Raw genomic sequence first — 27,963 nt, 5'->3', positions numbered from 1 at the left:
AAATGAAAATACTTGCATAACTATAAAGGAGAAGATTCACATCAAATAATAGTGAAACTGTCTATAGATACTATTTTCTAGCTATTATAAATTCAAAGTATAAAATACTATAAATTCAAAACTAGAATATTCAAAGTATAAAAAGTGTAAATTCAAAGTATAAAACATACAAACTGAAGCATATATTACTACTTTCAATTTTCATTATAATATCTTATTGGAAAAAGTCAAAGAAACACATATAGTTCTAGAAGTTGTATTATGAAACGGCAAAAATTTGATATAAATAATATAAAATAGTGCAATTAGATATTTTTGTAATAGCTTCTGTGAAGTGTTAATTTTTCATGTATTACTACCAATACAATGCTCGAACATGTAATAATTCCAACTATTGCACTATAAATTTATAAACAATTCCAGACAAATTTCTCCAAATTGAAGTTACTAAAGCAAATACACTGTATTTAAGCACTGTGATGATTTGACAAAAGTCTAATTTGGCATTGCTGTCAATATAATAAAAATTATTTGAAAACCTTGATGATAGCAATATAATGAGTAATTCTGCTGACATGAGAGCTAGAAAATTACGTGAAATAAATATATAATAATTTATGATTTGCTTTGCTGTATTATTCATCCAAATACCTTCTTCCTTTCAATAGGATAGCCAAGCATGTGTCATATTTAAATTTGTTCATTTTTGATGTATTGCTGACCTTCAGTAATAAAAATTATCAAAGCTTAGTGCACACATTTCAATGTATTCATTATGAAGGGATGTTTGTCAAGGTAAAAAGGAAGACTATATTTCATTTAATAGCCTGTAAGTCTAATTTATAACTTTTAAATATTCCATCTTATTGTATATAGACCTAGATTTATAATATTTTCTAGGTCTCACAAATAGCAGGTGTAAATCTGATAGTGAGTCTTGCTTTGAAGGAAGTAGGCATTTTTATTTTCACTAATCTTGTGAAGAAGCCAGAGCATCAAAGTATAATTTTCTACCAGTTAAAAATATAACTCATAAAAACATAAAGTAAGCTCATGTCGAAAACATTCATAGGGGACTAAGCTAAGGGTTAAACTAGTTCAGTGAAGTATAGGAAAGACCAAAGTGTGCATAGTCACAGAAGGGAAAAAAATGCTGAAATGGCATTGCTAAATTAAATACAAAACTATTTAATATCCTCCAGGTCCATAAAACATAACCTTTGGGGTTATCTTTTCTATCAGACAGAACTCATTTGTATCTCAACTGAACAAAAATCATTTGTAATTTAACAATCTTCTAAAGGTTACATCTAACTGCACAGAGTCTGGAACTTTATCAATAGTAAATAGTAAATCAAAGAAAACTGAAGCCTCCTAGAAAATCAGATAAACTTTGACTAGAGCTGTTAGTGTTCTAGCATGTCGTGGACAGGATGTGCAGTCATTCTTTGTATCCCCAAATTTTGGATACTTTTTCTCAGTAAGGGAAAGGAAATAAAATAAAATAATATATTGGGGTGAGAGAGGGACTTCTTTAACTGGAGCTTGGGCTGTGGGCCAGGACTCTGATGACTCTAAGTAGACTCAAAAACATGCCATGTAGTAAGAGTAACTTGGCTTTGCCCAAGCAGAGGCATAAATAAGGCCAGGAGGTGCCCTGTGACTGGGATTCTTCAAGGATCAGCCAGGAGGGGTGCACTCCAAAAGTAGCCTTATTTTATTGTAATTGTGTTTATTCTGTGTTTTGATAGCTTTTCTGTATCTCCAGCCTTTGGTAAAACCCAGTCAATGGATAGCCTCTTGGCTATGGATAGCCAATGGATAAGAACTTAAACAGAGGGTCTGTTCCATGACTGGGTGAAGTATTCATGTTAAGCACAGAGAGAAAAGGGAGGGACAGTAGCTTTCCAAATGCTGAGGCCAGTATAGTTAGCAGCAGTGGTTCAAGGAAAGGTGACCAAGCAAGACAACCTATATGAAATTACATAATGTTAAAATCGTTGGTTATACAAAGAAAAAGAGCTGTATAGATTGAATTTGGTCAACATCAGTGGTAAGCAAAGATCAGGTCATATGAAAGACCTAGGCTGGTGTGTATCACAATGCTTAGAAGGGGGTCCTGGAAAAAACTAGCTTTTAATTTTAGACAAATGAATGAGGGTGCTGAGCACCTGTGCTTGTTGAATTGCAGTACAATTGCAGGTATGAACTCTAGAATCATATTGTCCAGGTTCAAATTTTAATTCCACCTCTTGATAGCTATATGAGTTTGATTGATGTGATCTAGCTTCATATTACCTCTAATTCCTTGTGGTGAAATACATATAAAGCATACCTACCACACAGGGTTGTTAGGAACTAAATGTATACCCATCTGGGGCACGTGGGTGGCTCAGTCGGTTGGGCATCTGACTTTGGCTCAAGTCATGATCTCATGGTTCCTGAGTTCGAGCCCCAACTCAGGCTCTGTGCTGACAGCTCAGAGCCTGGAGCCTGCTTCAGATTCTGTGTCTCTTGCTCTCTCTGCCCCTCCCCCGCTCATCCTCTGTCCATCTCTCTAAAAAATAAATAAACATTAAAAAAGTTAAAAATATCTATCTATCTATCTATCTATCTATCACTATCCATCATCTTAAAAGACTTAAAGCGGTGCCTATCATATCGCATATCTTTTGGCAATCTTCTCTTGCCATAACTCCTTCTTGCCTTTCAACACTCCCTTGTGAATTATAGGAGCCATAGCCTGAAAATCGTATTTCCCTTGTTAGTTAGGCTCAGATTTTTGGAAAGCAAAAGGAAGAGAAATGCCATTTTCCTTTCTTTTGGAGATGCCTTCAGCAGAAGGAGTAGCAGCAGTGTCAGTAGGCTCTTCCTTGGGAATGTCACTCTCAGGTTTCCAGTCAGCTGCAAAAACAAGAGAGACAGAGCCCCCATCAGAGTGGTGGCTAGGCAGAGCTTTGGCCTAGGCATATTACCAGCTCAGGATCAATGAAGAAACCCCTGTACCCTTTTGTTCACCCAGCTCTGCCAGTACCTAATACTGTGCATTCAATCCTTTTACACTTGAGATATCTAATGGTTTCTGTTTTTCGACTGATGGACATAGTTCTTATAACTTTATTATATTATTTCTATTATTAATATCAGTTATAGTATTAATATTACCATTCATATCCTCTGAAACATTATCCAGGAACCACAATGTCTAAGAACATAACATCCCTATCCAATGTTTTCAATCCACTCCTCTACTTCTTTTCCCCACAGACTTAATCCTTGATCCAGAAGCATATATAATGAATGATCAATAGTTGTATGAACTGTTGTCTCATTTAAATACACCACTATGGGTTTATATCTATCATTGATCAATGACCTAATGGGTGGACAGATTTATTTCCTTTGACACCAGTCTAAGGAAGATCATTGGTGTTTTGGAGAACAGATTTTGAACAATTAGAAAAATGTGTAATCAATAATAGAAGAGTTCTTCTGTCCTGCATAAAGCAAACATGTCAAGAAATATTGTGTGATTTACCTTTAATACATTATCTTTCTCTAACTCTCTATTGATTACTCATGACTTACAACAGTTTGAAGGAGAAAATATATACCACACAGGTGACCTTGTACCGCTGAAACAACTGTAGTTTATTTTCAGTATCTGGACTGCCTTGCTAAGAGGAACTTTGATCAATGGACTTAGAGTCTAGAATTACAAACTCACAGAAAAATCTGTAAATGTGAGGGCTTAAAACCAGGGAATAATTTAAAAAAATTATCTGGAAAAGATAAAACTGATGTGGAGGGAAAGCATCTGGCTCAGCAATGCACTTAAAATGTTCTAAGAGATCAATCTGGCTCACATTAGAGTCTCTTCATTTTGATTTGGTTCTCATTCTTCTCTTTCTTCAAGGACTTAATTCTATCTTAAAACTGTCATATCTGTCTTTCCTCATTGTCTTCTTCTGTTGCTGTCTGACAAAGACTATCACTCACTTTGTCAGCCCTATATTCTTGTTTTTGCTGGCCAACAAGAGGCTCCTTATTACACATTAATTGTGTTAGCTGGAAAAATGTCTTTACTTTGAATGGCTGTTCCCAACAGTATTTTTCAGCAAGCAGTTGGGTTTTTTTTAATTTTTTTTTCAACGTTTTTTATTTATTTTTGGGACAGAGAGAGACAGAGCATGAACGGGGGAGGGGCAGAGAGAGAGGGAGACACAGAATTGGAAACGGGCTCCAGGCTCTGAGCCATCAGCCCAGAGCCCGACGCGGGGCTCGAACTCACGGACCGCGAGATCGTGACCTGGCTGAAGTCAGAGGCTTAACCGACTGCGCCACCCAGGCGCCCCTCAGCAAGCAGTTTTGTTGGTTAGGTTGATGCCTTTATTAATAATCTGGAGCTGATAACCATGCCACATATGAGTAAATATAAATAAGATCGATATCCAGGCATCACACTAGAATCAGCATTGTTGTTACAGTTACACTACTTGTGACATCTGCTAATTCTACACATGAAACAATTTATTGCTTTCTGAAAGCTGAAAGAAGAAAATCCAAAGAACTGCTGGAACGTCATTTGCAAAGTTGTTTACTGGAAGACATTATGGTGAAATAAAAATAACACTGACTTTATAATGAGAAGCCTTGAACTCATTCCCTGACTCTTTTTTTTTTAATTTTTAGAAATGTTTATTCATTTTGAGATAGAGAGAGTGCACGCACAGGCGCGGGGGAGGGGGGCACGGGGGGGGGGTAGGGGCAAAGAGAGAGAGGGAGACACAGAAACCCAAGCAGCCCAGAGCCAGACAAGGGGCTCAAACTCACCAACCCCAAGAACATGACCTGAGCCAAAGTCCGAGGCTTAACTGACTGAACCACCCAGGCGTCCCTGACTCTTTTATTCTAAGGATTAACTCATTTAATTCATCTCTCTCTTTCAGTCCATTTGTCTGTCTCTGTCTCTGTCTCTGTCTCTGTCTCTCTCTCTCTCTCTCTCACACACACACACACACACATGCACGCACATGCCACACATTTGGCTTATATCAGGAGCCAGCCAACTATGACTTGCAGACTAAATTCAGCCTGTCACCTATTTTTGTAAATAAAGTTTTATTGGAAAACAGCCATATCCATTTGTTTACATTTTCTCTATGGCTATTTTTTCACTTCAAAAGCAATTTAATAGTTGTGCCAGAAACCAAATGGTTGCAAAATCTAAAATATTTACTATCTTATTCTTTATAGAAAACATTTGCTGATCTCTGGCTTAGATTATAGCAGAATACCAAGAAATAGTAGTCTTGTTCCTTTTAGCTTGAAAAAATATGACAGAACACCTAGTGCCTTGGGTCTTGTTTTTTTCTAAACCAACCTCCAGTAAAAAGAACCAGGGCTTCTTGGAGAAATGATTGATTCTAGGGCTGGGGCAGGAAATACACAGGATGAGCCTGGAGCACCCTATAGTGGCAAAAAATAAAGAAGCGATTAAAAAAAGCAAAATAAATAATAATAGGGGTATGTCAGCGCGACACAAGAGACAAATGAAGGTTCTCCTGATGGCAAAAGCTGAAACATTTGAGTAAATAAACAGACAAATAAAAAATGGTATTGGATTGTAACTCAAGGTCTAAAATAAATCTCCATGAGTCCAAAGTGATATAAATACCTGACTGAATAAATAACTAATAGGATAAAACCAAAGAATCTCCAGTACAGAAGAATTTTAAATAATTTATGTAGATACTCTGCCCTCAAGGAGGTGTAACATAACTGTCCATTCCTTAAGCATGGCTGCAATAGTGACTTCCTTTGAAGAGTACAGTACAAAAAAAAAAAAAGGGAAAAGAGTAACTTTGGAGTGGAGAAACCTGACTAACACTACTGCAGCCAGGGGATCAAGGTCAATAGTAACAAGAATAAGTCAGATTGATAATATGTACCTTTGATATGATGGGATGAGAATGGTACTTTGCCTCCATGGCCTTCCTCTACAAAACATATAACCCAGGACTAATCATAAGAAAAACACCAGAAAAATCCCAATTGAGACTTATTCCGAAAGTGTCTGACCAGTACTCCTCAAAACTCTCAAGGTCATCAAAAACAAGGGAAAATTTGAGAAATTGTCACAGTCAAGAGGAGGCTAAGAAGACATACCTACTGAATGTAATGTTCCTTCCTGGATGGAATTCTGGAACAAAAAAAGGGTATAGGTAAAAACTAAGAAAATTGGAATAAACTATGGATTTTAGCTAATGATACTCTATCAATATTGCTGCCACATTAATTATAACAATGCATCATACTAATGTAAGATGTCAGTAATAGAGGAGACAGTTTGGGGTAAACAGAACTCTGTTCTATTTTTATACTTTTTGTATATCTAAAACTATGTTAAAAGAAAAAGTTTATATAAAGATTTGGGAGAAAACACTTGAAAAGCTAGTGTATTTGGATGGCTATCTCTACGCATTTACATGTAGAAATTATTTCACCATGTGTCTCTAACAAAGCAGAACAAAATGAACAAAAAAGTTCCAAATATTTTTATTCTCTTATAGTAATCTACTGTACTAAAATGTTTACTTGAGAATTTCTGCAGCTTTTGCATTTGTAACTAATGGGCTCTGATCCTAAAAGTACTAAAGAAATAAGAAACTCTATTTCAAGTAGAAAAGACAAAAATAGCAGGAAATAGCAGTCATGTTCTGAAATATAATAAAGTCATTCAGAGGTTCTATGTCATTGCAGTACAAAAAATGAGAAAGGGATACAGTTAAAGGGTAAAATCTACTGGGGACATGTTTAATTCAAGCATTGTGTTTTGGAAACTACCCAAAAGCAGTAAGAGACTTAGCACAATGTCAGGAAAATTAGAGAGAGCAGTACAATAAAGTGGCAGTTCATTTGTACATTGGAGGAAAGACATGGGCATAATAAGAAAAAAAAAAAAACTTTTCCTACTTTTGAAAGAAAAAAATACTCTAAGCCATAAGCATATTTCCCAAAGAAATAACTGTTTTTAGGTTAAAAAAATGTGCAGCTTATTATGTGCAACTTATAATGCAAGGGCAATTTTTGGCCAAGACTAAATCTAAAATTGACACACAGTTTATTCTAGAGACTGCTAAAGTTTGAATGCTTTAAAAGTTAAATAAAAAGGGGCGCCTGGGTGGCTCAGTCGGTTAAGCATCCGACTTCAGCTCAGGTCATGATCTCACGGTTGGTGAGTTTGAGCCCCACATCGGTCTCTGTGCTGACAGCTCAGAGCCTGGAGCCTGCTTCAAAATCTGTGTGTCCCTCTCTCTCTCTCTCTCTCTCTCTCTCTGCTCTCCCCCGCTCATGCTCTCTCTCTCTCCCTCTCTAAAAAATAAACATTAAAAATTTTTTTAAAAAGTTAAGCAAAAAAATCCAAAGCTGTCATCTGAAGCATTTTTAATCCATGACACCATGCTTGGTTTTAAAATGATGACTCTAAGCCAAATTAAATCATACTGGCAACCTTTCCCAAAAGAGAAACTGGATATTTCACAAGGGCTGTTGTCAGGGCATGTTGGAGTAAGGTATCGATACCCTGGGCCTCTGATGCTAGAAGCAAAGGGATTCAATTCTCAGGAAATATCTTTTTCAATCTATTCAAATACAAGGAAGCAATGCAACCTTTCAGAAAACGATGTTATTCCCTTCAGAAGACATGCTATTGTGAATACAGTTAACCCAAATCACAGGTTTCAATGGTTTTCCCTGAAAGAATAGAAACACTCAGAATTATACCACCTTTGCCTAGGAAATAATTTTTTAAAGATAGATAGTCCTCAAACAACTCAAAGTAATAAAGCAATTTAACTTATCAGTTCCATGATACTAGATGGGAGAATATCTGTTAAATTGAATGTATTTATTGGCTATCGATATTCTATATTTGTACTTACATATAGAAAAATCAGACAATGAGCTATTAGGAACTTCATTGTCAAAATTTTATTATAATGACTAACTAAAAATTGAGCATTATAAATTCTACATATGTTTGCTTTAGCCTGATGTCCATAGTGTTGTTGTTGTTGTTGTTTTAATACAACTGGTATTTCATTGAAGAGTAAAACAGTAAAGGTGAAACAGACAGACTGATCCCTTTGACTGCTTAATAGTTAATGTTGTTTCAGTTCTTGGATCCAGAGTAAGAATTAATTTTGCTTATTCCAGTATAGCCTTAGCATAGATTAATCAAGTTTCATTTATTTAACAAATATTTACTGATCACAAAATTTGCATCAGATACTATACTAAAACTCTAGGGATACAATTGTAAGCAAAATTAAAAAGGGGTGTCTGTCTTTGTGGAGCCTATAAGACAATAGAAGAGACAGATATTAATTAAATAATCACGAGTAAATGTGAAATTCCTCTTATATAATTGGCAGGAAGAACAAGTACATAGTGCTATGTGGTATAATCAGAGAATTGGAAAATCTTCTCTGACAATCACACTTGAGATCAGACCTAAAGGGTAAGTCAAAGTTCACTAGAACAGGAGAAGAGGGAAAATTTCCCAGGTAGAGGGAAAAATGTATGCTGCTACATTCTTTGAAAGTTAGTGTGGACCATGAGGAGCTTTGGAGATCACAGTAAGAATATCTGCCTTTATCTTAAAAGAGTAGGAAAACATTGCGTTTTAACCAAAGTGGTGTAACTATTTTTGCCTTTCAAACATGCCATGTAGTTTATTATGTGGATAGATGATGAGACAAGGTTGATCCAGTTTCAAATACACTAGTTAAAGGGCTATTACAGTATAGGGGAGTTAGTTTCTGAGAACCCGAGTCATGATGTTTTCTCTGGAGATTCTAAGAAAGTGGATAGATTTGAGTGCCATTTAAGAAAGAATATGCACTGGACGTGGTGATGGGTGGAACATGGGCTGGGAGATAAAAGAGAGAAAGAAAAACAGGTATAAAAATTAGCCTATAGATTTCTGGTTAGTATAGTTTCTGGTTAATGTAGTGTAGTGTAGTTTCTAGTTAGTGTAGTTTCTGTTAGTGTAGAAAGAAAAACAGGTGTAAAAATTAGCCCATAGATTTCTGGTTAGTGTAGCGGAGTTTCATTGGGACAGACAACAAAAGATTATTAAAGAAAGAAGATGATGTTGAATACAATGAGTCCATTTTGGGATGTTGACTTTAAGATACCACTGGGATCTAGAAGAAAGGATGGCCACAGTGGCACTTCCTGAATGGCAGAATAAGGATTTCTGAAAATTTGCCCCCCGTAAGAACAATGAGAACATTGGCAACAATTGTCAAAATCAACTTTTTTAAAACTCTGGAAATCAAGCAAAGGCTTACAATGATTACAGAAGTTTTCATGTAAGGAAGATGGCTGAATCACAACAGTGAGCTCTGTGGCACTTTAATTTGCCTTACTCCCATCACCCTGTTCCCAGCTGCTCAGTATCACTGAAAACCCACAAGCTAACAATCAGCACCCATCAGCCCCTGGAGGGAACAGAGTGGGTTTGGACCTTCCTAAAGCCCCATCCCCAGAGAAATGTTGCTATTTGGTCTTTCTAGCAGCAAAGAAGGTATAGCTCCCTTCTTAGGGCTTGCGTTTAGTTGACATAACTCAGAACTCCTTCTCTGTTTGCTTTACATCCATTGCATTCATGGAAAATGGTTACTAGTAATTATTTAACATTATGGTTGCTTTAGGCAGCAATACCAGTTTTAGCTAAGAAATAAAAATCACAATCTTAACAAGGCAAATGGGGTAATGAAATGTCCCCTGGGGGATTTGAAAGGGTCCAGCATATTTCTGGAAATCCAGAAGGACATGCTCACCTGCGAGGCTGTGCATATGCCCAGGAATGACTTGAGAAGGCTCTAGTCTCTCACCTTTGGCTGATACTGATGCTCTGCCCAAGAAGGAAGTAGAGACTAAGGCAGAGTTTAACTGCATAATGGGGCATTGAAGGCATATCCCAGCATACAGGGCCCGTCAAGAAAGACTGAATGACTTAGTGGTTCAAGGCCTCTAAGGAAATATTTGTCTAATCGCTAGCTGATCACTAAGTTAATTGAGAAAAGTCCTCATTGGCTGCACATAACAAAGAACTCAGGTGGAAATAGCTCAGGTAAGTCACTAAACAAACAACATTGTCAGTGAAGTTGCAAAGTGGTGCAGCCATTTTGGAAAACACCTTGGCAGTTTCTAAAATTATTAAAGGTAGAGTTACTTTAAGATCCAGCAGTCGGTGGCGCAGTCGGTTAAGCGTCCGACTTCAGCCAGGTCACGATCTCGCGGTCCGTGAGTTCGAGCCCCACGTCGGGCTCTGGGCTGATGGCTCAGAGCCTGGAGCCTGTTTCCGATTCTGTGTCTTCCTCTCTCTCTGCCCCTCCCCCGTTCATGCTCTGTCTCTCTCTGTCCCAAAAATAAAAAAAAAAATAAATAAATAAAATAAATAAAATAAAATAAAATAAATAAAATAAAAAAAGATCCAGCAATTCCTTTCCTAGATATATGTCCAAGAGAAATTGAAAATCTATGTTTATACAAAATTCATACATAAACGTTCATAGCAACATTATAATAGCAAAAAATTGGAAACAACACAAATATTCATCAACTGAAGAATGGATACAAAAATATGGTGTATCTATATAAGGGAATATTATTTGTCCATAAAAGGGACTGAAGTATTGATACCTGCTGGAACATGGATCATCTCGAAACATCAAGGTAAAGGGCACAAAACTAGACACAAAATTATTCCATTTGTATTAAGTTTCCAGAATAGGTAAATCTAGAGAGAGAAAAGATTGGTGGTTGCTAGGAGCTGGGGGGAAGTGGGAATAGGGAGTGAAAGCTTCTGGATATGGTGTTTTCTTTTGGGGTGGTGAAAATAGTCTAAAATTATATAGAGGTGATGAATGTACAACTATGTGAAAATATTCAATTGTACACTTGAAATGGATGAATTTTATGACATGTGCATTATAACTCAATAAAATTGTTACAAAAAATAAAAAGGATGGAATGATAACTTTCAATGTTTGGTGTTTATAGGAAAGATAATAACTTTGGATGCAAGGGTATAAAGTTTTCTTTAAATTTTTAATATGTTTAGGGGCACCTGGCTGGCTCAGTCAGTTAAGCATCTGACTTCGTCTCAGGTCATGATCTCACCGTCTGTGGGTTCGAGCCCCATGTCGGGCTGACAGCTTGGAGCCTGGAGTCTGCTTCGGATTCTGTATCTTCCCCTCTCTCTATCCCTTCCCTGCTTGCACTCTATCTCTCTCTCTCTCTCCTTCAAAAATAAATAAACATTAAAAAATCAAGAAAATTTTTAATATGTTGTTCAGTGGAAAGTTTCATCATTGTCTTCATTTAGGCTGCAATAACAGAAACACCATAGACAAAATATATTTCTCACTGTTCTAGAATCTGGGAAGTCCAAGATCAAGGCACCGGCAGACTATATGAAGGCCCACTTCCTGGATCTTCTAACCGGTTCTCATAAGGTAGAAGGGGCAAAGGAGTTCTCTGGGGTCTCTTTTATAAGGGCACTAATCTCATTTGTGGGAGCTTCAGCCTTGGGATCAGATCACCTCCCAAAGGTTGCATATCCAAAGGCCATCACATTGGGGATTAGGATTTAAACATGTGAATTTGGGGGAGACACATTCAGTCCATAGCAATAATGAAGTTACAGAGCACAATTTTTAAAAAGAATATAAAAAATAAAGTAGGGGAGATAAGGGCCCTAGGGACTCAACAAAGAGGTGGTTGAAGAAAACATCTCAGAGACATTGCATGTATGTCCCTGGTTTATATTGCCATAAAGCTATCATGTTAGAGAAAGTAAATATGTCCAAAGTAACTTTGAAACTGGGCAAGAAATATTATTAAGATAAATGGAGCTCACTAAGGAGATTAAAACATATGGTCCTTTCCCGTTTCTTAAACTTCCAAACTTTTCAAAGGCATTTGGATGATAGAACAAAGCATAAAAACAGAGAGAAAACTGAAAGGACCCATTCACAGTAATTGAAATAGCCAAATGTAAAATGCAAATTGTCTTTAAGGCACTGTTTCTGTGCTTTGAGAATGCTTGAAGGTTTTTTAAGAGGAGCTGGAGATGGGCACGATTTATATGGATAAACAAGAGATTTAAATAAAAAAGAAACAACATTACTTTCCACTTATGTGGTACATTCAAACCACTCCTCAGATCTGAGGGCCAATTATATACATATATAAGAAAAGCTAAAGAAAACATTTGAGTGTGTTCTTTTTGTGAGAAATACATTGTAACTAAAAATCAACCTCAGCATCGATCCTCATTGTTTTATATAATTATAGCATTTCTATCTGCTTTGTCCACATTACAGTCTTATTCAAAATAGTGTTCATATCAATACAGTTCCTCTTGGCCAGCTAACCTGCTGGCATTTAAACAATTGCCAGCCTTGAATATTAATCTCAGAATTATTAACAAGGAAGATTGGGGAGGTGATAGGTGAATTCACTTTTGAACAGTGGATGAAAAGCTGATATGGTCCAGGGTAGGTCTTTAAAAGCAGCTTTTTGAGAGGTGGAGATAGGGCCAAAAGAAAGAGAGGTGGGCTTTGAAATCAAGCTCGTGAGGGAAAGTGGCCTGTGTATTGATTCTCTATTCTTAGAGAGTAGTATCTTCTTCATAGAGATACAGGAAAGATTAAGTAAAATGATGTTAGAATCAAGACATCAGGAAGTTCCTGGAGAAACATTTTACTCTGCCTGACTCAAGTATTTGTCAGTGGGCTGCAGGTTATAAGGAAATTCAAATTTTATCTGCCACTTTCTTCTTGCCTTTGTTCCCCACATCACTATGGAGGGGAAGGTGATTTGGGGGCTCCAGGAAACTGAGTCTGTAGGTTTTTGGAGATTAGGCTATTAATAGATTGCTTTTTCTTGTAATTTAGTAAGATATTTGTAAACTGATGGAGACTCTATCAGTTTACCCATTTGCTTTCTGTCCTTTCCTTTGTCCTTGGGCAGCCAGGAGTGTCTGAGGAAGGTCACATGTATCCCACCCTTGGGGGGAGGGTTAATGCCAGCTTGTGCTTGGCCCTCAGCTTGCCTTATGGTCCCTCATCAACTATATTTGCCCCTCACATGTGAATAATACCTGAATGTTGACAAGTGTTTCATATTTACGTAGGATGTGGTCTGGTCTTGCTATCCTACAAAGGAAAGTTAGGTACACAGTTGCAACAGTGGCATATATTATAGCAAATTTTCATTAATATAATTTTCATTCCTCCCTTCCAGCTCATAGGTGTCATGAGATCAGTGTATCTTCTTCCTCATCCATTGGTCTCCTAAATGCACTATGCGATCTCTGGTAGGCTGCGATACAGAATGCATATTGGTTTGGTGACTGAGATATTCAGACTAGGTATGCTTTCAGCAGGAAAGGGTACAGTCTGCCCTTACACTGGCAGAGGCAGGGGCTCTCCTGACTGCTCTACCAGGCAAAAGCTCAATGGAGGTAATGGTGACAAAGAGGTAGAAGTTTAAGTAACTGGAGTTACAGAACGTGTGTGTGTGTATGTGTGTGTGTGTGAGTGTGTGTGTGCAGGGTGAATAATGGACCCCACAGCTTTCAGACAGAGCACCTAGAGAAACCATTCCTTTGGGAATTCTAGCTGGGGTTGGATATGCTGTTGAAACTTGGTGAGCTATAATACTATGGGGGGGGGGGCTTTTTGGCCAAGAAGCTGAAAACGTTTTATGCCGAAGGAGTGACCTGGAAGGTCTCAGTGCAGTGGAGTTATATTATAGGTACTTTTGAGGTGGATTTAGAACCTAACCCTTGTTTCATGGCATTAATGCCTAAGAGCATGAGCCTGATTCCTGTTCAGCGGGGCCTCAAAAAGGTATTGACAGACTGGAAACATAGATGCAAGCAGTCAAGGTCCTCTCCATACTTTTTCCAAGAATAGTATGCAAGTCCAGCTGCGCACACAAGATTTAACTTAAAATCCAGTAAGCATTTACCTACTGTGTGCCAGGTGACATTTTATCTTGTTACCTCCTCCCAGGAAACAATTTATTTATATTCGTTAGGTTTGCAGAGGCTGATTTATTAAAACAGAATGGACTAAATCCTTCAGGCAAACAGAAACATTTTATAATTCTCATCCATCATTTGCTCTCTATTAGGATTTTTATAGTTTTCAAGTCAGGAGGAATAGCGAACACATTTACTACATGCCAGACACGGTTGCAAACAGCTTATACAGATTATCTCCTTTGACCTTCACACCAGCCTATTCCATAGGTACAATTATAATCCAATTTTACAGATGTGGAAACAGAGCAAGAGACACTGTCATTTAACCAAGGTCACACAGGTGCTAAGTGATGGCTCTAGGATTCAAAGTCTGTGGGCTGATTTCAAGGGGGGGACTCTTAAACTCCGGCCACACTGTCTCCCGGCACCAAGTCGCTTGCTACCTGAAGGTTTCAACTTTGGTTTTAAGCTTAGCATAGTAGTCCTCAGATTTTAATGCATTTAAGAATGAGGGCATAAGGGGTGTCTGGGTGGCTAGTTGGTTGAGTGTCCGACTTCAGCTCAGGTCATGATCTCACGGTTTGTGAGTGTGAGCCCTGAGTCGGGCTCTGTGCTGACAACTCAGGGCCTGGAGCCTGCTTTGGATTGTGTCTCCCTCTCTCTGCCCCTCCCTAGCTCGTGCTCTGTCTGTCTCTCTCTCAAAAATAAATAAACATTAAAAAAAAAAAAAGAATTAGGGTATAGACCCAAATCAAGTTTTATAGATGATATAAAGGAATTCAAGGACAATTTTTGCCTTACTAGCTGACTTGAGAATTTAACCCTGGCAAGAAGCAATCTCACTGTAATGTGCAAAATCATAGCCAGCCTGTGAAGTAAATGTAATGTAAGTAGAAGCCAGCCCTCCCTAATAGGGTTCTTGGACATGCTAACTACGGATAACTTATCTATTCGTTTGGGCCTAGGCATTTTTTAGGTACCATTAGTGTGCCTGCGGTATTAGTTAGTATATGAAATGCAAAATATAAAATAAGTACTTAGAAATGTATTTTTATTGGCACGGCCGTATTTGAATGGCTCAGAGTGGGGCTTGGCCCAGCAGCGGAGGGACGTTCTAGGCTGCTGGGCGCAGTTTATCAGCCCTGGGGCAGGGCTGAGGTGCTGTGGTACCAAGAGACGCCGGTATCTAAGACATGATGACATCTGAAGCCCAGAGTGTTAAAAAAAGAACTTATTGTGATACTATGGAGGCCTATTCCACCGGTCTTCCTAGAAAAAGGGTCTCTAATTTTACTAATAAGAACATGAAGGAGGTTAAGAAATCTCCAAAACAGTTGGCTGCTTACATAAATAGAACAGTCGGACAAGCTGTGAAAAGCCCAGATAAACTACGTGAGGTGATCTATCGCAGAAAGTGCATCATCCTTTTCCAAATCTTTGTTACAGAAAAAAACAGTCCCCTAGAAGTGCGGGCTGTGACATGGCAAATAAAATGAACTGGCTCGTGCAGGCCACCCACCTGAAAAATTACGCCATGATAGTCGAACATACTTGCTTAACTCCAGTGATTCTGGTTCTTCACAGACAGAAAGCCCATCATTAAAATATAGTGGGTTTTTCTCTGAGGTTTCTCAGGACCATGAAACAATGGCACAGGTTTTGTTCAGCAGGAATAGCTTTAACGTTCTGCAAAAAGAGAAGTATAAGTGAGCTTGTAGCTTATTTGGTGAGGATAGAATACCTTGGAGTTGTCATGGATTGCCTTCTTGTGCTCACCAATAGTTTACAGAAGGAAAAACAATACATCTCACTTGGCTGCTGTGTAGATTTGTTACCTCTGGTCAAGTCCCTACTTAAAAGCAAATTTGAAGAATATAGAATAGTTGCTTTACATTGGCCTCAGGCAGAAATAAAAAGGTGGTGGTCAGAACTATCATCCAAAACAGAAACTATAAATGATGGACATATTCAGATTTTAAAGCAACAATTAAGTGGATTATGGGAACAGGAAAATCACCTTACTTTGCTTCCAGGATATACTGGTAACATAGCCAAGGATGTAGATGCTTATTTATTGCAGTTGCATTGAGACACAGTCTACTATAAAGAACATTTGATTATTTAAAATGTCCCCAGACTAAGATTAAAAAAAAAAAGTCTCATCTGAGAACTGTGAATTGCGGAAGAAATCGAAACCTTTTTTTTTTCCTTAAAAAGCCACATATGAAACCACTAATGAAACCCTAACAAACTACGTCACACTGAAGTGGAAAAATATACAAAAGGAGCAGCTTCAACTTCAATGAGGTGAAAGTGCACAGTGAAGACTGTGGCCTTTGCTGCATTTGGGACTAATATGGTTATTTGGTAACATTGTTCAAGAGCTACTGGGTCTTAATGCAATCCTGCATAAGAATATAATTCATGCTAGGGGTGCCGGGGTGGCTCAGTCGGTTAAGCGTCATGCTAGGGGTGCCGGGGTGGCTCAGTCGGTTAAGCGTCCGACTTCAGTTCAGGTCATGATCTCAATTTGTGAGTTTGATCCCCGTGTCAGGCTCTGTGCTGACAGCTCAGAGCCTGGAGTCTATTTCAAATTCTGTGTCTCTCTGGCCCTCCCCCTGCTCGTGCTCTGTCTCTGTCTCTCTCAAACATAAATATTTAAAAAATGTTCTTAATAAAAAAAAGAATATCATTGATACTATGTCAGAAAGAAGACAGGACTTATTACTAGGAATCACAATGACCAATCATTGTGACTTTTTTGAAGATTGTGTTTTATAAGAAAACACTTAAATGTGTGCAGCCATTTTCTTATTTTGAAAAGATTTTGCAAGTTTAAACTGTCATAGGAAATAATCAATACTAAAAATTTGTTGTCCACACTGAGATACCGTGTATACAAAATGCCTTAGTTACTAATAAGCCAATGTGTGTGATATGAATATCTGTTTAAAAAATTAATACCAACCATGCTTCTGGCATGATAAAATTATGGAAGTAAATTATGCAATCAGGTAGAATGTTGTTAAAACTTATTCCATACCATTTTTAAAACGAGAATATTTTTAGTATCTCTGATTTTTTTTTGCCAGAATCGTGTCATGTATGTATGTGCTATTCCTATATAAAAGGAAAAGAGGAATATATATTTGTATGAATGCTCAACTAGAAATGTCCATGGAGTTGGTTAATTTATAATCACTTTTTATTGTATGCAGAGTTCTAATATTTTCAGTTCTGTATCATTTAAGCTTTCTTCATTTGAGTAAATTCACTAAATATTTCTAAAAAAAAAGAAATGTATTTTTGTCAATATCGCCTTTTCAAGCAAGCCTGAATCACTCTTCATTAATTTATTCACTCATTTGTCCCTTGACTCTTTCTCTCCTTTCTTTCCATCTATTCATAATTCATTCATTACTATGTGCTGGGTATGTGGACCAAACAAAACCAAATAAAATAAAACTCAAACATGCTCAGCTTATGCCCTTCAAATGACTAAGAACCAGCTACCTTTTTCAGTAGTGCCCTCCCTCCTAGGAACATGCCTGGGTGCCTGGGTGGCTCAGTCAGTTAAGCATCTGACTCTTGATTTATGATCTCATGGTTTGTGGGTTCCAGCCCCAAAACTGGCTCTGCACTGATGGTGCAGAGCCTGCTTGGTATTTTCTCTCTCTTTCTCTCTCTACCCTTCACCTGCACACTTTCTCTCTCTCAAAAATAAATAAATAAATGAATTAATTAATAATAAATAAATAAGAAACATGCCAAATATTAATCAGTGGAACTAGGCCTTTTGCCTAAAACCATAGAAAAATTTAAGATGCGTAGAATTATGTCTCGATACTTATATTTTAGAATTCTAATGGATAAAATTGCAGCAAAATAAGAGGATTAAAATAATCTCTTTTGAATTTGGTACATGTATTTGCTTGTCATCATAACACTTTCTTTTATTGCTAAATAATAGAAATAATGTGTTTAGCTCTTAAAAACGTCCATCTGTTATCAAGCTAGGATATCTGTATTCTATTCTATGCAGTTATCTGTATTCTATTTTTATGTTTCCACATTTAAAATTTTCTTAGTAAGAATTCCTGGATTTTAATTTCTAAATGTTCCAACATTACAAATAGAATTACAAAGTTTGATGCCCAAATGCTATTCTGTCCAAAAGAAAATTTCTAAGTCATGAATATTACCAGAATATTATTAAATGAATCTTGTGAGAAGAATCCAGGCCAATAGGATGAAGAAGTTCAACCTACATCTGACTCTGAAGGAAACACATTTACATTCCCTCATTGCAATAAAGTGATGCCCATTGGAGAAGATCTCCGTTAGTGGAGACAAGGATATTGTCAAGTTTTAGAAAGACATCTTAATATTTTAAAATTTTATGATGAACTTGTAGTTTGTATATCCAGGAAAATGAATGCATGACTCACGTCTTCCATATAGATAAAACAACAGTCAAAATCACTGACAAGCTTATGAACAAATATATAAGTTTTACTGTAGAATATACACAGTTTTGTAAAACTTAAAAAACAATTTTAAGTGATTGTTTTTTTTTTATCAAAATAGGCATTTTCTGACAGAGAACTTAAATTGTGAGGTGGGCAAGGTAATGACAAGTTTTTTTTTAAATTTTTAATGTTTATTCATTTTTGACAGAGACAGAGCATGAGTGAGGAGGGGCAGAGAGAGGGAGACATGGAATCTGAAGCAGGCTCCAGGCTCTGAACTGTCAGCACAGAATCCGACACGGGACTCGAATCCATGAACCATGAGATCATGACCTGAGCCAAAGTCAGACACTCAACTGACTGAGCCACCCAGGGACCCCCATACAATTTTAAACATGTAAGTGATGACAAAGGCCTATAAATTTAATTTGACTGTTTCACTAAACCACCTAATAAAATTTGGAACCCAATGGAATGTTCTTTTCCAGAGCTCTCTTTTAAAGGTGAAGAGACAAAAGAAAAGTAAGTTTTGTTTATTCCTTTTTTAGTAATTTTTGCATTTAATAAGCATGACAATTTACAGTTCACAAAAGGTTGTTTTATACTTCTCTTTGCCACCTTAACTTCATCAAGATTTGTGTGTTTCCAAACTGAACAATGGAATGTCTTAAAATATATACATTTGGAAAGGTAATATTAATATCAATAAAAAGGATAAAAATAAAAGCAAACATAGAAGTGGAAATTTGAAGAATGACAGCATGAAGAAAATAATACATTAGTAGATGGAAAGAAAAATGTAGCTATTTTTTAATTTACATAAATATTAACTTTCTGAATTAGCAAAGTAAACAATGTTGATAGTAATCTGAAGTCTCAAATTTAAAGACAATGTCAACATGAAATTGATAATTAGGTAGTAGTATCCTAGTACATTATTATAGTATAATCAACATCTAAATCACATTGTAAAGATGAGGACTCAGATAATATGAAAGCCAAATTATTGAAACTGCGTATTTGAAGTCAAAAGTTCTTTCTTAACAGGGAAGAAATTTCTATAGTCATTGAGTAGGTGGATCCCAGAGGACTAGAAAACTACTAAAAGAGAAAAATGACCTGTCAGATAATAATTAAAATTACCTGCAGGCTTAGCATTGGTGATATACCACAATCTTTAGAATGCCATGGAGACATCTAGTAAAATACCTCTTTCTTCATAAAATCTATTTTTCAAAAGGTTACTTGATAATATTTTCCATGAAACTGTATTTCCAACTCTATATTGAAAATGAATAGATGAATGGCATTTTCTTTATTTTGAAACTGTCTTGAAAGTCAACTTTATGGAATATATTTCTTCAATAACCCAAGGAGTTAGGGGAGGAAAAAAAATCAGACATGGGATGTAAATAATAACAAGTGAAGAAAATCTAACAAGTATAGAGATGAAGGAAAATTGAAGGGCAGAAATATAAATGCTGTAATTTTATCTCCACTTTTTCTCCTGAATGATGTTGAATGCAACAATTAACCTGGCACTAACCTCCACCTACACTTCCCATTGACTCAATGGGAGCTCTTTACAGAACTACAATTATGAGCTGCACATAATACAAAACTGCTACCTTGCTCATTTACCATCTCTCCTATTCTTTAAATATTTTATCTCATCTACTAACATGAAGGTTCCACTGACGTCAAATGCAGATATTTTGTATCTTAAGAGCTATAACGTTTATATACATCCCATATGAAAATGAAAGATAAATCTCATGTCTTTGCTTAAGATATGTCTTACACACATGAATCTTTGTCTTATATAACCACTTGTCTGAAGACAAATGGCAATCACTGTGCATTAACACATTATGATGCTGAAAGTCTCTGGTAGGAATGTTGTCCAAATAAAGACTTGGGGTAAGGAGAGGAAGATTTCTCCTACCTGATAATATAATCTTTACAGGCTCAGTGACATGTTCCATTTTTTCCCGGGTTTTGTCTCTAATCTAAAAATTGGTGTTAATAGTAATTGTAACAAGAACGACATAAGTAACTCCGTGTGTGCGCCGCCATTTAAATCTCTATAGCTATTCTCTCTCCTTGCCTACTTCATTTTCTTCAAAACATTTCGACTGAAGGAACATATCATGATTTCAAAACTCATCTGGGAATGAAGAGGTTTCCTCGATAATTTCCTAAAGCCTTTCTTAATGAGCATCTTATCCTCGGTGTAATACCATATTTTGTTTATATCCTATCCACATTAAAATTTCTCATCTCCCAATAAAGAAAATGGTAGTCAGTGCCATCAAACCAATGAATCGAGCTATAGTTTGGTGTAAAGGTCTGTATCTATAACCTCAGAATGGATTTGTTGTCTTCAAATGTGACGTGGCTAGAACATCCCTCCTTGATATGGATAATTTTGACTGTTTTATCCAATTTAGAACTTGTAATCATTTTTCTGTAATAAATCTTAATATACTATTTCAAGAAGAGCCACATATGACTTTCTCACTCAAAAGCTCTAAGGGCCTTCTGAATAAATTCTAAGTCCTGAGAGTGACTCCCAAAGCCTTCTGCAGTCCCTGCCATTCCCCTTCCCTGCCGGTTTCTTTCTCGTCTTAACATTTGTTTACTTCATGTCTTCCATGTTCTAGTAAAGTGAACCGTTTCAACAATAACACGCATGCCATTGTTTCCTGACTCCATTTACATGCTCTGTCAGTTTAAGTAAAACGTCTTCTGATTCTACCTCCATCTAACAAATCCTCCTATTTTTAGATACCCAGCATAAATGCCATCTCTTCTATAAAGCCTTCCATGTTCCACATAATGCTTTGTTCATATGTCTTGTATGTTGCATTTACCACACACTACCCTGTTGTGCAGATAGTTGTAATCTCAAATTTAATCTCTCTGGATCTCATTTACCACTGTCGGTTAGATTTGATGTTCTTTACCATCTTTTATAGCTCAAAAATATCATTATATTTTATTTTGACTCTAGAGAAACACAGTGGATGCAACTTGTTCAATTATATATATGTCAATATCAATGTTGTCTTTTTAAAAAAATAATTAGATTGCTTTCTCTCTGCGTAGACCAAATAGAGTACCGGCACATGTATTTACTAAGTAAAAGCACTTAATCTTAAGGAAAAAGAAATCAGCTTCAAACAAATATTTTAGTAGGCCTAGTATAATTTACAAAATGTTAATAATAAAAAAAATATAGGATTAGTATGTATTGCTTCAGACAAATGATGGCCCTCCCTACTGGAAACTCCTGGCCAGAAAGTGCGCCAGAGTTGAGTGTTCCCTCCAGCCATGTTTATTCAGTCAGATAGTCATGATGGAAAGACGACTTTCACAAGATTAGTTCAGTGCTATAGGAAGGAAATAAGGACACTAAACAATGGCTAAACCATAAACTATAGAATGTTATGATCTACTTTGAAGAACATTAAAGAGAGTAATTCACAAAGCCATTCAGAGTCCACAGTTTGGCATTTAAGGGATTCGAGATCAGAAGACCTTACAGACCCAGTCATTATTAGTGAACGCAGGAGAAAAATCCCTCTAAGACTGATTGAATCTGGACCTATATCCACTTTTATCAATTCTATAAAATAGTTGCTTCAGATAGTCTCTACTCTTCCCAGACCCACTTTTATCTCAACAGATGGGCTCGTTTCCTACATCATTGAAATCATAGAAGCCTTGCAGTGGGAGCTTTGCCAATCACTTCACAAACTCTACAAACCTGCCTCCAACAGCTTCTATTCTCTCCTCTTATCAAGACCTATCTTGCCACCTATTCTCTGGATCCCTCTTACCTTCTCCTGCCCTCTTGATAACCATATGCTACCTATTATTGTTTCTCCTATATCTTCAACCTTCCATCCCTGGTAGCTACTTCTCCCTTAAAAGTATTTAAATATGCTCAAGGATTTCCCTTAACACACCATAAACATTTCATCTTTGGAGAAGTTTTTTCTGAATCCCCAGATTGGTTTAGGTTATAGACTCTCATTGCACCATGTACTTTCCTTAATAGCATTTATAACTTTTTAAATTGAGAAATAATTCAATAAATACCAATTAATTCCAGTAGGGTACTTGTTGTCTTAAAAACTGCTTTATCATCAAGGCTTAGCACATGGTAATCACTTGACATGAAACCACAGAATGAATGAATGTATTTTCCTCTCTCTCTCTCTCTCTCTCTCTCTCTCTCTCTCACACCCTTCTGAAACAAATGGCTTGCATAAGTACTTGTAATAAAATTTTCTCCTAAGCTTTAAAAGAAGCACCAATATGTTGATTGTTTTAGTATTTGCAGAGTGGTATAGGAAGGAGTGGTAGAGAGAGAAAAGAGGAAAGAGTCCATGGTGGTGGTCACTGTTTACTCTGAATTGCCCATATACTCGGGCACCCATTCCCTTGGGAGGCCTTCCCTTGTATTTTCCAGGGATCAGGGAAAACAAGTGCCACTGCTTATTAAAACAACTGTATACAAAAGTATGCCTTACATTAAAGCTCCCCATTCATTTTTCTGTATTATCTCTTTAATATATAATTATTTGTGATAATGTATGACAGCAATTCATTTGCAAAGTTCAAAACTAAATTTAGTATAGAAATTCAAGAGTGAATATTTATGTACACACATACATATACATGCAACACACACACACGGTTAAAGTGGAAACCAAATAGAGATTAAAATAAAAATACTAGTAGTCTTTTAGGATAGAGATGATTTTTGTAACTCTGTATAAATACCCATTTGACACTGATTGTAGTTGCAATAAATATAAGACCAGTAGAGAGCACTGCTTGCACTAAATTTTTAAATATTCTTTCGAATACTAACTAGTAACAACATTTAATGAAAGGATATTATTTTTCATCTTAAATATTACTTATGTTTTTCTCCAATTAATAATCAATGTGTTCTTTTTATTTGAAAAATAAGGTACTTAAACATCTCCTTTTGTTTTCATGGTGTTCCTGTCTCATTTCATTTGGTGGAAATAGAAAAATCAATTAAAAAAACATCTAAAAGTGAATTTTTAAGTTTTTAATTTTCACTTGCTTTAGACATATATACTGTTAGCTTCTTAGGTGAAAATTATGGTAATCATCATTGACTTTCTGAATTGCTGGATGGTGCATCATACCACATATTTTAGACAGAATAATGGACATCAGTCTATGGCAACTAATTTTTTTAAATCACTTTGTCATCTTAGGTTTCAAAAATTCAATTAAATATAACATTTCTGTGGCTAAGAGGTATCAGCTGGTGTATGATAGAATGTTAATGGAGCAGGAATAAAATAGTCACAGGTATTACAATCTGGAAGCATATCATTGAGAATGGCCACATTTAGCACTGGATTATACAAAAGTACAAAGCTTTCACTGAGTGGAATCTACGTTCATAATGATGATATAAATAACAAAGATTGTCAATTGTAGCACTGTTTGACATAGGAAAAAAACCTAGAAAAACCTGGAAGAATACCTGTAAGAGCCTATTTCAATGGAATTTTGTGAAGTACTTAAGAAATGTTATATATATCTATATGGATTGCTATGAAAATATCAGTATATAAAATAATCAAGGTGTAAATATGGTGTACAATAAAAGCTATTTGAGCTTTATTTATTTTGAGAGAGAGAACACGTGTGCATGAATGGGGAAGGGGCAGAGAGAGAGGGAGAAAGAGAATCCTAAGCAGGTTCTGTATTGTAAGCATAGAGCCCACACAGGGCTTGATCCCACCAACCGTGAGATGATGGCCTAAGCCAAAATCAAGAGTCAGATGCTTAATCCACTGAGCCACCAGGTGCCCCAAAGCTATTTGAGTTTAAAAAAAGATATGTGCATACACATGTGTGTATCTATAGAAATTAAAATATTGTGTATAATATTTAATATATGTATAATATACAATATTTAATAAGATATGTATAATATAATAATGCAATAATATAATGTGACATAATATGTATAATTTTTGGAAGAATACACCAAAAAAAAAATCCCTGTTAACATTTATTGCTTGCAATGAGTGAGAGAGCTTTTGCAGTACCTTTTGAGAATTGTTTTCCATGTGCATGGTCTTACACTTAAAATTTCAAAACAAAAACACTTGTTAAAAAGAGAATACAGAAACCATATAAAATATTTAATAGTTTATTTACTTGTCCTAGACGAACGGTAGAGATTTGTTTACTCTCCCCATTTATCTGCCAAAAATATTTGTTTGGCTTGATTTGCCACTACTGATCAAGGCAAAATTCCAGGTGACAGGAACGTGAAGATATTTGGAATTAAAACCATTTCTATTTGCCTCACTTTTTTCTTATTCTAGTTAAATCCTCAAGAAGCAAAAATACAAGTCATAATTGGATTTATTATGTGAGTACATGCTTTGAGTAAGAAGTAAAATTAAGAAATCTTTAAAAAAGGAAATTTCTCAGAGACACTATTTCAGGAGGCAGATCTACCTTGTAACTACAGACTCTGGAAAAGGCAAAGTGAGATTATAAGTGTCAGAAAGGGCCACTGACATAGGCAAATGGGTAAGAGTTCATCCAGTACCAGAAAGGCAGGGAAGGCAGAGAAGCTAAAAGAGAGGAACTTAGTTTAAAAGAGCATAATTTGGGGCGCCTGGGTAGCTCAGTCAGATAAGGGTCCGACTTCAGTTCAGGTCATGATCTCGTGGTTTGTGAGTTCGAGCCCCATGTCGGACTCTGTGCTGACAGCTCAGAGCCTGGAGCCTGCTTCAGATTCTGTGTCTCCCTCTCTCTGCCCCTCCCCCACTTGTGCTCTGTCCCTCTCTGTCTCTCAAAAATAAATAAATAAATATTAAAAATAAATAAAAATAAAAAATAAAAGAGCATAATTTAATCCAACTGCTAAATTACAAAAACAAACAAACTAAAAACTAAAAACAAAAACAAAACAAAACAAACAAAGACAAAAAACAAAACCAAAAACTTAATGCTTTGGGTTGGGGTCAGAAATTTAAATGCAAACCAATTAAAATTGTAGCAATTTTTGCTTTAAATTAGAGCACTGGAGGATAAAAATGAGAGTTTTAAGCTCTGTTCTGAATGTGCTGTCCATGCTAATTTTGCATTTTGCTGTTAAGCTTGCTAATTACTGACATATATGTCCCTCAGCACACCTACAATAAATTCTGTTACTAGCCTCAATTACTGTACTGTACCACAATCTGGGAAGAATTCAAGGATGCCCTTTTCATCTGTTTCTCCCTAATATCCTTAATTAATTCCATAGCACCAGAATTAGAGAAAAATAAATAAGTTGAGCGGATTTTTTTTAAGTCAGGATTGAGGTGTTTTTCAATAAAAACCCATGTAAACCATATTTTAATTGAAGCTGAGAACCTAACCAAACAAACAAGCCTTGGCCACAGTGCCCTCTTCAAGGATCAAGGAGATGCGCAATTACAATGATCATATTCCTCCTTTTTCTTTAGTTTCTCACCAAAGATCCTGGCCCACTTGGTTAGCAATCCTTTGATTCAAAACTGCAAAGAGTAGCTTCCTGTTCAAAAGTATAACATTTCATGCTAGTCAGCACTCCATCAACTACAGGGTAGATTTGTCATTTAAACAAATTTTCTATCAAGTACAATGTGACCTATTTTCTGACCATTCTAAAGTAGACTTACCCCCTGAGGCATATTTCATCACAACTTCCTTTTTTATTTATTTATTTTTTTTGTGGACTTTGTGGTATGCTGGTAAATGTTTAACTTTCCGGGGTGGGTGGGGGGAGAAGAAAAACAAAACAAAAAACTTCGCATAGAGTATTTGCCAATGCACAGGGTGTAAATGCTCCCACCGTGGCCATTTGTACGTGATGTCACTGAAAGCAATGTTGGAATATTATGCACATAATTGGGTCTTGTGAACAGTGTGAACAAGTTTCAGCAGATCACTGTTTGTGGTTGTTACCACTACCTAAGATTACTTGGTATAAGATTACTAAGATTACTTTGTATAATGACTGTTTCTTCGTAGTTTATCTGTTTCCCTTCATAAAAACTAAGGTGCATAAGAAAAGGGATGTATCCTATTTTACCATCGAATCTCTCCAGCCATAAAACAGTGCCTGGAGCATAGCAAGGACATAGTAAGCAGTTTTTGTAAAACACGTAATTCTCCACTCGAAATTGAATATATTAAATGTTAAAAAATGTAACAGTAATAATTGCTTTTATTGAACCTTTCCCAAAGGTTGTGAGTTTTAAACATTTGGAAATATCTCCTAAGTAGATGTGAGAACGAGATAAGTCCAGCATCCCTTGTAAAAATCATTTTATCTTGCTTCTCTTAAATCTCTTAGGCTTTCTCAGTGGTGTATATAAGAGGTTGGGATGTATAAAGAAAAAAAGAAGAAACTTGTGAGCTTTGAATTTAAATTTCATTATAAAAAGATCAGTCACAATTTGCAATTGTGAAAACATAAAAATGTTCATTTCAAAATGAAACAAAAACATTGTTATATTCAATGAGTTAAATAGGCATAAACAAAATACCCTAGTACCAGAAAGACTTTGGACTTATTATATGTGCCATTGCCTGTGGCAGAATCAGAGTACAAGTTAATTATTATACTTATGATTTGCAGGATAACTGGTAATGTAAAAAAATGCAAATAAGACCGTACCACTGAGGAAAAATTATTCATATTTCAGATTTCTGTCTCTCAAAGTCTTTTTTCATTTTTTTGGAAAGAAATAAAAAATAATTAGAGTTGACTTTTTGTATTTTTATTTCATCTTTAATTTTCTAACATCCAACTCTGAATTAGTAACTCTTCATTTCATTCTGATGCGAGTGATTTTTAATGTAGATGCTACAATACAATGTTTTTTCTTACCTGCATTGTATTGGTACACTTCATTGTATGACGGACACAAAGTAGTTCATAAAAAGGTTCATTACATTTCTGTTAATTAGATTATCTTTCACAACCTGTCAAAGGCCCTCTTTAGGTTTTTCTTTTACTCCAGATTAAATAGCTTTCTTCCCCCCAAATATACACCATGTCTGTTCTCCCATCCCTGGTTTTGCTCTCCTGCTTCTGGGAATGCCCTTCTCCCTATCACTGTCTTTTGTAAACCTAATGTTATTCTAGACCCAGTTCCGTCATCAAATCATTCATTCTTTGCACAGCACTTAGTCACTAATTGAACTCTTTCGTGTTTGTTTATTACTCTGTTTATTGTCTTTCTCTCTCCCGCAGAATATAAACCAAGTGAGAATAATTGTTTACTGTAATATCCCAGTGCCTAGAACAGTGCCTAGTATATAGCAAGTGCATTAAGCATTTGTTAAATGAACAAAGTAATAATCAAAACAGATCCAAGGATTAAA

At 36.2% G+C, this 27,963-nt stretch overlaps 1 long non-coding RNA gene and 1 pseudogene across 1 annotated transcript; one reads left to right on the top strand and one right to left on the bottom strand.

Annotated features, from left to right (window-relative positions):
• Nucleotides 1-2,533: 2,533 nt before the first annotated feature.
• LOC123386658 lies at nt 2,534-6,204 on the bottom strand. Its single transcript, XR_006600897.1, has 3 exons — nt 6,169-6,204; nt 5,384-5,469; nt 2,534-2,904 (listed from the first exon to the last, which is right to left on the bottom strand). It is a non-coding gene; the product is annotated as an uncharacterized LOC123386658 (long non-coding RNA).
• Nucleotides 6,205-15,119: 8,915 nt separating this feature from the next.
• Nucleotides 15,120-16,155, top strand: LOC101091794 (annotated as a pseudogene).
• Nucleotides 16,156-27,963: the final 11,808 nt, after the last annotated feature.

Source organism: Felis catus, chromosome B4 (assembly GCF_018350175.1).
Source record: "Felis catus isolate Fca126 chromosome B4, F.catus_Fca126_mat1.0, whole genome shotgun sequence".
Taxonomy (NCBI): domain Eukaryota; kingdom Metazoa; phylum Chordata; class Mammalia; order Carnivora; family Felidae; genus Felis; species Felis catus.
The sequence above is the reverse complement of the archived record's forward strand: the minus strand, read 5'-3'. Positions and strand labels throughout refer to the sequence as shown.